Here is a 10,974-nt window from a genome sequence, read left to right as displayed (position 1 = left end):
CCGGCAAAGGGTGTTTAATTCGAAAACCGTCCTTAACATGGGGAGGTTGAAAATAAGAAAATCTCTTTCGGAGTAAACAACCCCAACTTCTCCATGTTAAGAACGGCTTTCGAAATAAACACCCTTTGCAAGTTGGGTAACCAGTGCAAGTGCAGTCAGTGTGGTGACTGGTGCAGTCAGTGGTGCAGGCACTGTGCACATTGACCATATTTTTGAATCCACTACTGCATGGTCGATAACTAAATGAAAAAAATTCTTGTTTTAATGTTTACACAAAATCAAATGTTGAAGAACTGCATGCCAAAACAAAAATGTTTTATTTAAAGAATTAATCTTATTTGTTAAAGTAAATTGGTGCTAATGCACTTATTGATCCGTGCTATTTTTTAAATAGTATTTTCAAGTTTAATTAAAGTTTTGATGTCTGTTTTTATTAAATTGAAGTTAAAGTACAGACAAAACACCCTCCCTCCCCATGTTAAGAATGGCTTTCGAAATAATAACGTTATTTCAGCACGGATCAATAAGTGCACTAGTACCAGTAAATCTTCAGTTTTTCTGATTGATTTAGATTATTTTTATCAATTTTACTATTTCTTTTTTTTTTCTTTACAATCCATTGAAAGCACGGAAATTTCTATTTAATAATCTCCGTTTTTATTTACAATTCGACTTAATTAAAAAGGCAAAAATACAGAAAAATCTTTATCGTTCCTAAAATCACATAAATTGATCAAGTTTTTTTTTCTTTGGTAAATATTCAAATACGTTACAACAGAACACCGACCACTCTAAGTTGGTTTATTAGGGGTAATTGAGGTCGCTGACAATGAATCTAATACTCAAACCGGGGGCAAATTTACCGTTTGCATGGTATTAACCCCTGAACCCACGAACTACTTTCCGCCATCTTATAGCTTCCGTTTACGCTACGCGCGCGCGGCAGCATAAACGACGGCTTGCTTTACCTGCCTTCTCACATGGCATACCAATCTTCCATGGAAAATTTAAAATTAGCTGAAAAAGAAATAAAATAAGAAATAGTGAAGTTCATTGAAGGATTCTTAAATACTTCAATAACAAATTCTTCATTTCTTACCATAAAATATTATTTTATGGTACGAAATGAAGACTGTCTAAATGCATTGTCAATGAAATCTTCAGATGATTGCTTGGTGTTTGTACACCAACGTTGAGAGACGGGAATTGTCGCTTCCATTAACAAACACTACAATGAGATTCTTAATGATGTTATCTATATATTAATGCGATAGCGTGTGTGTCATGCTTACACCCAGGTCGTTTAATTTTATATATACAAAAACAGAAACAAGTTCACTGGAAGAAGTCTTTTGGGGGTGGGGGTGGGATTCTTTTGATTTTTTTAAATAAGGATCAAAAAGCAACTGGAAGCAAAATTGTACAAAACTTTTTTTTGGAGATGTGATTCTTTCGGTTTTTGTTTTTCTTTGTTTTTTTAAAGAACATTTTCTATTAATAATAATGAATAAAAAATTTTAATTCCTAATATCAAGTTAACAATACTTTAACATGTTATCCTATTCCTAAACTAATATATTAACTATATCTAAACCATACATTAACTTCTCTCTTTCTCTGTTGCAAATTTAATTGCTTCCACTGCATTAATTCCTACCTATCCCCTCTTCCATTAACAATGAAAGCATAGCAATGTCCTTTTTAATCACTTTGAGGAGTGTAACTTTCCAGTAGATATAAAACCTACTAAATAACCAATTAACATTAACTACCAATGCGGGGTCGCAGAAATACCTGGTTTAGGACCCAGGCACGGGGCTGATGGACCTGTAGATCTTCATAGGTTATCCGTCTAGGAGAAGGAAAACTCTGAAGCTAAACCTAGGGGAGGGAGGCCTCTTCAGTCCTGGACGACAACCATCCTAGAGCTGGTGACTCAAACAAATTACCGGTAAGCAAACCTAAACTGCTTAAGGATGAGATAGGCTTTGTCTATCGTCCGGCTTTCATACTCCTTCCTTGCCTACTAGCCAGGCGTAGAGATGCTTCACAGGGATTCGACAGAATCACTCAGTGGTCGACCTTGTTTCCTGACTAGGGCAACGAACGCTGTTTTCTCCTCTCCCGCCACATTTCTTCTCCCTAAACTAGACACTGGGGGTGCTTCAGTATCATATATGCTGGTACAATTGGACTGGGCTGACTTTTGTCTGATGGGTTGAGGGTACCGGATTGGCAGTTCCTGGCTGCTGTTTCCGACTGATAGTACGGGTGCCCTAACTCTTTGGTAGCGCTTACAGCGGCTGCTCCATTAATAGTTGTACAATATCGGGATGTTTGTAGTGCCATGTCGCGCATGGAAAGGGACCCTGCACTCATCCCCGGTGGGCTTTCCTGAGGCCACAATCTTGTAGGCAAAGACAGCTGATGGTCTACTTGTATTGCATGTCTGATATTCTGCACAACCACTCGTCCAGCACCCCTCACTCAACCTGACTAAAACTTTTAAATTAAATAACATGACAGTTTATTCAAAAATTACGTTTAAACCAGGACCAAACTCCAAAAAAATAACTACCAGTTTCCTCCCTCGAGGCTTGCATTTACGAATATCCGCAGGCTTAGAACTAACTTAGATGATGGTGAATCATTTCTAGTAAACACCCCAGATATCTTAGCATTAAGTGAAACAAACCTACACTCCTCCATTCCCTCTAACCATTTTAACATGCCTGGATATCTCCCACTCTGTCGCAAGGACTCAGACAGACATATGCACGGACTTGGAGTCTATATTCGTAACACCCACCCCTGACTAGAGAAACTAAACTAGAATCAGACGACCAAGCCGTTATGTGCTTCAGACTAAACATAATATTAGCTACTTGTATTTTCTCTACCGCTCTCCCTCGGCCCAAGACTGTACCCTAATAAACAAAGTCTCTGACAGCATAGATATAGCACTCTCCCTCGATACGAGTGCACAAGTACATATATTTAGAGACTTTAATGTCCACCACAGTAACTGGCTTGGGTTCTCTAATTACACAGACACATCTGGTAGTACAACACATAGCTTCTCTATATCTCATTTCCTATCACAGACGGTTACATTTCCAACACGTTTCCCAGACCAGCAAGATAAACATGCCTCACTTCTAGATCTATTTCTGACCACAGTTCCTGATGAGTATACAATGAATGCCCACAGCCCACTCGGGAATGCTGATCATGCTGTGATAATGGGAGAAATCGCCCTAAATTCTTGACCCAAAACAGAAGACCCACTGCTCAAAACAACGAGGTATTACAAAAAGGCTGACTGGGAAGCCATCAGAGATCTCATCAGAAATGTCCCATGAGGAAATATCTTTTCTATTCCAGCTGAACAGTGTGCAAATGAAACCACTGAATGGTTCAAAACAGCAACTGAAGCAAATGTTCCCACACAAAAATTCTATAGCAAGCCCCACTCTTCCCAATGGTTTACTTCTACTTGTGCAGCTGCCATTGTTCAAAGGCAGCATGCATACCGCAGATTCAACTGACATAAGTCCAGTTCAAACAGACAGAAGTGTAGAAGCTAGAAGTAATTGTAAGAGAGAAATAGCGACGGCTTAGACAGAATACACTGAAACCACAAGAAAACGCATCAAAGCACAGAAATTAGGAACCCGTGATTTTTGGAAAATCTACAACAGTGTAGTAAATAATGGGCAGTCAACGATTCCCCCACTATCAATCAATCATGAGGTTGTTTGCATGACAACCGAGAAGGCTAACCTGCTTGCTAGTCGGGTTGCCTCTAATTCCACATTGGACCCGGCACACCATTCTCTCCTTGATTTTCCTTTGCAGACAGATGCCACACTAGATGATTTGAAAATCATCCCTTCTCAGGTACAAGGTATCATAACAAACCTAGACAGCTCAAAAGCATGTGGATCCGATCTCATCCCGGCTGTGCTATTAAAAAAATGCTCCGCTGAGGTTGCTCCAGTTCTCTCCAAACCTTACAACAAATGCCTCAATGAATCTTGCTTTCCTGACTGCTGAAAAACCGCTTCTGTGGTACCAGTTTTCAAGAATTCTGGCGAAAGAACTAACCCATTAAATTATCACCTCCATTAGCCTTCTCCCACTTTTTGCCAAAATATTTGAGTCCTTAATTAATCAATCTTTAGTCCATCACCTTACAGCTGTTAAACTCCTGACCGACAATCAATATGGATTTAGGCAAGCCTGTTCCAGAGCAGATATCCTAACTTTAATCTCTGAACATATATACCATTCACTGGACAACACAAAGGAATGTAGAGTGGTAGCCCTCAATATGTCTAAGGCTTTTGACAGGCACAATGGTCTTTTAAGGAAAATTAAATCATATGGGATTACTGCATAAAGTAATTAAATTCTTCTTAAGTAAGAGAAAGATCCAGGTTGTCCTTGACTGTTGTGCATTTAAACAATATGATATTTTTTTTTTAATTTTTTTTTTTTTATTTATTTTTTTTTTTTTACAAAGGCATCACCACATTATCAAGGCCCAGAGGCCACTCAAGGATAAGGGTTAAAGAGTGTACAGTAGAAGTTGGTCAATATAGTAATCATTAGTAATGAAAATTTGGTAAATTTAATAACTTATATGGAACGGCTCATCAAGAACTTATTTACCTTAGACTTGAACACAACCATATTGTAGTCAGCCGGAAAGCAGGAAAACGGAAGACAATTCCACAGGCGTGCAGTTCTAAGAAAGAAGCTTTGTTCATGGAATCTATGTTTAGGTTTAGGCACAGATAAAGAATGGGGGAAATTATTGATAGTGTTTACAGCTAGACGAGTGTTTCTTGTGAAAGTTTGGCGAGGGGGGACCATAGATTGAAGCTCAGTTGAACACTTTCCATGAAAATAACGATACATCAGAGACAAACTCGCAACATCTCTTCTGTGAGATAGAGGTTGCAAGGAGGAGAAAAGGACATCTCCTACGAGGCTACGAAGTCTATTTTGAACTCTATCAAGGCAGGACAAGTCCTTTCTAGCAGCTCCTGCCCAGATGTGGCAACAGTATTCCATCCTTGGACGTACCTGGCTCTTATATAGATAGAGAATAGCATCAGCAGTGAGATATCTACTGGATCGATAGAAAGATCCCACCATTTTTCCAGCGGCCTTGGCAACAGATTTGATATACGTGTTCCATTTAAGATCAGGAGTAATGGTCAAGCCCAGGAGCTTGTCAAAACTTGAGGCCTCCTGAAGACGAGAGCCATTCATTTCAATTGATGACAAATGTGGATTAAAATGTTGATGATGTAAAGAGAGAAGCTTGGTTTTAGATGCATTAAAAGTAACCAGCCACTCCTTTCCCCATTGTACTACATGCTCAAGATCAGAGGAGAGAGAATTGGAGAGTACTTGCTCGTTTACTGTCTTAGATGTGGTACCATAAATGGTAGTGTCGTCAGCATAAATGTCTACAAATGATGTAAGGATATGATTTGGAAGATCATTAATGTAGATCAGGAAAAGAGTTGGGCCCAGGATGGATCCCTGAGGGACACCGGCATTAATACTGTGAGCTTCTGATTTTTGCCCCTCAACTACTACTCTTATGAACCTATCAGAAAGAAATGATTTAATAATTGAGAAGACTTTTCCAGCTATACCATAAATGCAGGAGTACCTCAGGGCCTTTATTATTCTTCATATTCATAAATGACCTCCCTGATAAAATTATTTCTGAGATGGGTATATTTGCTGATGACACCACACTCTATAGCAGGTACGAAGGGGAAAACAAATGAACATATATCTAAGGAAATGGCAGAAACACTAGAGGATGATCTCCAATCTGTAGTGGACTGGGGACAAAAATGGAGGGTCACATGCAATGCTGCCAAGACTAAGCTTGTTTCCTTCAATAATTACAAGAAACCTTCTCTACCATCAATAGCAATGGCCAAGAACACATTACCCGAAAGTACATCCTTTAAACTCCTCAGCCTAACGTTTACAGGGAATATGAACTGGAATAGATACATTGAGAGCATTGATAAGGCTACTGCAAATAAGGTGGTCTCTCTCTCTACCGCGCTAGAAAACTACTTACGCCTAAAAGTATCCTGTACCTCTATAATGACACCATTCACCCATGTATGGAGTACTGTTTTCACATTTGGGCTGGTGCATCTGCTACTTGTCTCTCATTTCTTGACAGGGTTCAAAAGAGTCGCCAACCTGAAAGGTCCTGAACTGTCATCTAGGCTTCAGCCTCTGTCCCATCGACGTTGCATCCCTCTGCCTGTTTTATATGTACTTTAATCGTGAATGCTCTGACGAAGTACAAGCACTTGTACCCCCTTGAAGTGAACACCCCCGACAAACCCAACAAGCAGCTAAATTCCACCCCTTAACAATAGAGATCCCTCGGTGTAAGAAAGCCTTCTACTCCAATAGTTTTTCCCCAGAACTGCTAAACTTTGGAACTCGCTTCCAGGATTCTGCTTTCTCAACTGTACTGACATGCAAAAGTTCAAGTATAATGTGAACAGACATCTTGCCACTCATCTCCCTTCATAATACTCCTGCAACTTATGTCCCCGATATTAGCTCTCTACTTCAAAGTGGCACTGTGCCTTGTTTGGGGTGAAAATTTGGATTAAAAAAAAATATTTTTGGCACAAATTTAAAAGTAAAAGCAGCTATTCTGCACACTTTGAATAAAGTCGATTTTGGGCTTTATACTTGAATTGGTAGAAATAATAACAAGTGGAATATTGTCAGTGACACCAACATTTCTAATAATGTCAATTTTCCTTCCAAAATGTCCAACATTGTTGGCATTTTTTTTTTTTTTTTTTTTTTTTGAAAAAATATGAAGGAAATAAAAATTTGACAAAAAACAGTCTAAATATCTAAATAAGTATATAATATAATGTTATTATTTCTGTTGTTGTTAATGTTGTTGATAATCTAAATAGAAAAAAAAAATTAGTGGTGGCTTTCTCCTTTCAAATTCAACCATCACCTCGGCGTGGTATGGGGTTGTAACTGCATCCCTGCAGGCAAACGATGGCACTGTTATGAATCATAACTCAATTGGAAAAAAGATTTCTGCTTCAACAGATAAATGTGCAATGAAATATTTAACTGGAAAATTATTTTACTGAAAACTATTGATCAATATTACACTTTAAAAAAGAAGATACTAGCGTTTAACAAAAAACCAAACTATTTTATTTACATTCCAACAATTCAAAAGTTTGCTTAAAACTGACTCTTCAATGTTCAAACATTGTAATGAATGTCAATAAAATAGTGAGCACTTGGATAAAGTCACTAGAACTTTTCCTACTGCAATGAAATATTTGTGTGTTCAAATAGATTTATATTAAAATTACAATCCTTTTTTTTTTTTTTTTTTTTTACATAGGCATCACCACATTATCAAGGCCCAGAGGCCACTCAAGGATAAGGGTTAAAGAGTGTACAGTAGAAATTGGTCAATATAGTAATCATTAGTAATGAAAATTTGGTAAATTTGATAACTTATATGGAACGGCTCATCAAGAACTTATTAACTTTAGACTTGAACACAACCATATTGTAGTCAGCCGGAAAGCAGGAAAACGGAAGACAATTCCACAGGCGTGCAGTTCTAAGAAAGAAGCTTTGTTCATGGAATCTACGTTTAGGTTTAGGCACAGATAAAGAGTGGGGGAAATTATTGATAGTGTTTACAGCTAAACGAGTGTTTCTTGTGAAAGTTTGGCGAGGGGGGACCATAGATTGAAGCTCAGTTGAACACTTTCCATGAAAATAACGATACATCAGAGACAAACTCGCAACATCTCTTCTGTGAGATAGAGGTTGCAGGGAGGAGAAAAGGACATCTCCTACGAGGCTACGAAGTCTATTTTGAACTCTATCAAGGCAGGACAAGTCCTTTCTAGCAGCTCCTGCCCAGATGTGGCAACAGTATTCCATCCTTGGACGTACCTGGCTCTTATATAGATAGAGAATAGCATCAGCAGTGAGATATCTACCGGATCGATAGAAAGATCCCACCATTTTTCCAGCGGCCTTGGCAACAGATTTGATATACGTGTTCCATTTAAGATCAGGAGTAATGGTCAAGCCCAGGAGCTTGTCAAAACTTGAGGCCTCCTGAAAATGAGAGCCATTCATTTCAATTGATGACAAATGTGGATTAGAATGTTGATGATGTAAAGAAAGAAGTTAAAAGTAACCAGCCACTCCTTTCCCCATTGTACTACATGCTCAAGATCAGAGGAGAGAGAATTGGAGAGAACTTGGTTGTTTACTGTCTTAGATGTGGTACCATAAATGGTAGTGTCGTCAGCATAAATGTCTACAAATGATGTAAGGATATGATTTGGAAGATCATTAATGTAGATCAGGAAAAGAGTTGGGCCCAGGATGGATCCCTGAGGGACACCGGCATTAATACTGTGAGCTTCTGATTTTTGCCCATCAACTACTACTCTTATGAACCTATCAGAAAGAAATGATTTAATAATTGAGAAGACTTTTCCAGCTATACCATAACTAGCGATCTTATGAAGTAAACCTTTATGCCATACCCTATCAAAGGCTTTAGATATGTCAAGAGCAATTGCCCTAGAAAGATTGCCACCGTCGAGAGATTTGCTAATCCTATGCGATATAACTGTAAGGACATCTGCTGTAGATCTAGCAGAACGGAAACCATATTGAGTGTCACTAAGAAGGTTATTTTTGTTGAGATGGTTGATTACTTCTGTATTTAACACAGATTCTAGCAACTTACTCATGACGCACAGGAGACTTATTGGCCTGTACTGAGAGGGGGATGAGCGATCACCTGAATTCTTAAATACAGGGCATACTGATGAAATTTTCCAGGGAGATGGGAAACTATTCTCCTTAAGACAACGTTTAAACAGTTTTGTAAGTATGGGCGCTAGTTCAGGTTGAAGTTTTTTGAGTATTATAATTGGAATACCGTTAGGGCCAGTTGCTTTACTGGAATCAAGGTTTTTGATTAGCTTGGCAACATCACGTACAGATATATGTATATCACATAGCGTGTTTTCTGATACAGGAGGAAATATTGGGGGTTGGCGGTCTTGGTCACAAAGGGTAGAATTAGCTGCAAAGTTCTTGACAAAGAGTTTGGCTTTGTCTGATGCTGACGAGATTACCTCAGGTCCATTGATAATAGTTGGGATGGAGCACACGCTTCTGTTCAGGATTCTGTTTGCTATTTGCCAAAACTGGTGGGAACCAAGCCGCTGCTCAGCTACTTGGACTTTCAATACAAAAAAAAATTTTTTTTGCACAAATTTCAATGTAAAAACAGCTATTGTGCACACTTTTATTAAAGTTTATTTTGGGCATTATACTTGTATTGTTAGGAATAATAATAACAAGTGAAATATTATCAGTGTCTCTAATATTTTCTATAATTTAAATTTTCATTTCAAAATGTCCAACAATATTGACATTTCTTTTGAAAAATATAAAGAAAAAATTATTGAGAAAAATCAGGCCATATATCCAATAGGAATAGCAAAAACATTAGTGCTGGCCTTCTCTCTTAAAATTCAACCACTACCTCAGCATGGTATATGGTTGTAACTACATCCCTGCAGGCGAACGATGGCACTCCTATTAATCATTTAAACTCAAAAATGTTTAATATTTTTTGTAAATATTGCATTATGTGATACTTTTCATGTGATCCTTAACACATTTTATTATAATGCTATTATTTCTGTTGTTGTTAATTTTGTTGAAAAAATTATAATCAATATAATAATCATTTTTTATAATGAGAAAATTTATAAATATTTAGAATCTTAAAAAGTGCAACAAAATGCCAATTACATTTTTATTAGTGCTTATAAGGCACATCTGATTGAGTGTAAATAAAATAGTTTATTTTTTTTAAATTCTAGTATCTTCCTTTTTATAGTTTAATATTAATAGTTTTTGGTGAAATAATTTTCCAGTTAAACATTTTGTTGAACATTTTTCTGTTGAGGCAGAAATATTTTTCAAGAAAAAAAAAAAAAAATATATTCATAAGTTTTTATTTTGGTTTCGATTCAAGCTAATGTATCCAAGTCATATGGATATTTTTTTTGAAATCGCAACTTTATAATATATAAAAATAGATAGAACATTAAATCTATAATATATACAAAATCTGCAAGAATTAAAATATCATATTTAAGCATACTTTACGACCGGTATTTACCGGGCGTTCGTGCTAGCTTAGTTAAATACTTTTGCAGTTTTAATAAAAAAGCTACAATAATATCAGAGCGTCTCCATTTACACTGAACATCTACAGAATGTCAACATCAATGTATTACATATTAATGAGATCCTGTGAAATTTCCACAGGTCCCGCTAGTAAATATTAAAATAATAAAAGATGTCATGCATTAAAATAGAACATAGATGATCTGTAACCTGTGGGTTGATTATGTCAACAATGACACGTACCTATATTACTAGATGAGTCGTCTAGTTCAGGAGGTTACTATAAACAATAATCTAATATATGAAATTATATTGTATTTTCATATTTAGACCTCAATAGTAGTCATCATCGCATTCATCGTCTCAAAAGATGATGGATACCCCCAGTAAAGGTAGCTGTGCATGTAATTATGAGGCAAGGATTGTGCAATCCCAACTACACCTCTCCTTAATCGACACTGCTTGTATCCAGTGGCAAGGAGACATTCAGGACGACTAGAAAAAAACAATGATAAGTGGAGAGCACATACTGCACTCGGAATTCCCAAATGGTGACCCATTTTAGTACTGACCAGATCCAACCTTGCTTAACTTTGGTGATCTAATGTGTCTGTCAACATGATTATGCCGTATTTACTACTGTTATTGCAGTAGTAAATATTTTCTTCTGATTAACTTTTTTCCTTTCACTGTTCTTTG

At 37.2% G+C, this 10,974-nt stretch overlaps 1 protein-coding gene across 2 annotated transcripts in view; it reads left to right on the top strand.

Moving 5' to 3' along the window:
- Positions 1-10,974, top strand: part of LOC145276842 (sphingomyelin synthase-related protein 1-like) — a 195,543-nt gene that overhangs the window by 1,687 nt on the left and 182,882 nt on the right. The gene's annotated exons all lie outside the window — the stretch shown is intronic.

The sequence above is a fragment of the Euprymna scolopes genome, chromosome 5 (genome assembly GCF_053919585.1).
Source record: "Euprymna scolopes isolate OS-2025 chromosome 5, ASM5391958v1, whole genome shotgun sequence".
Lineage (NCBI taxonomy): Eukaryota > Metazoa > Mollusca > Cephalopoda > Sepiida > Sepiolidae > Euprymna > Euprymna scolopes.
The sequence above is the reverse complement of the archived record's forward strand: the minus strand, read 5'-3'. Positions and strand labels throughout refer to the sequence as shown.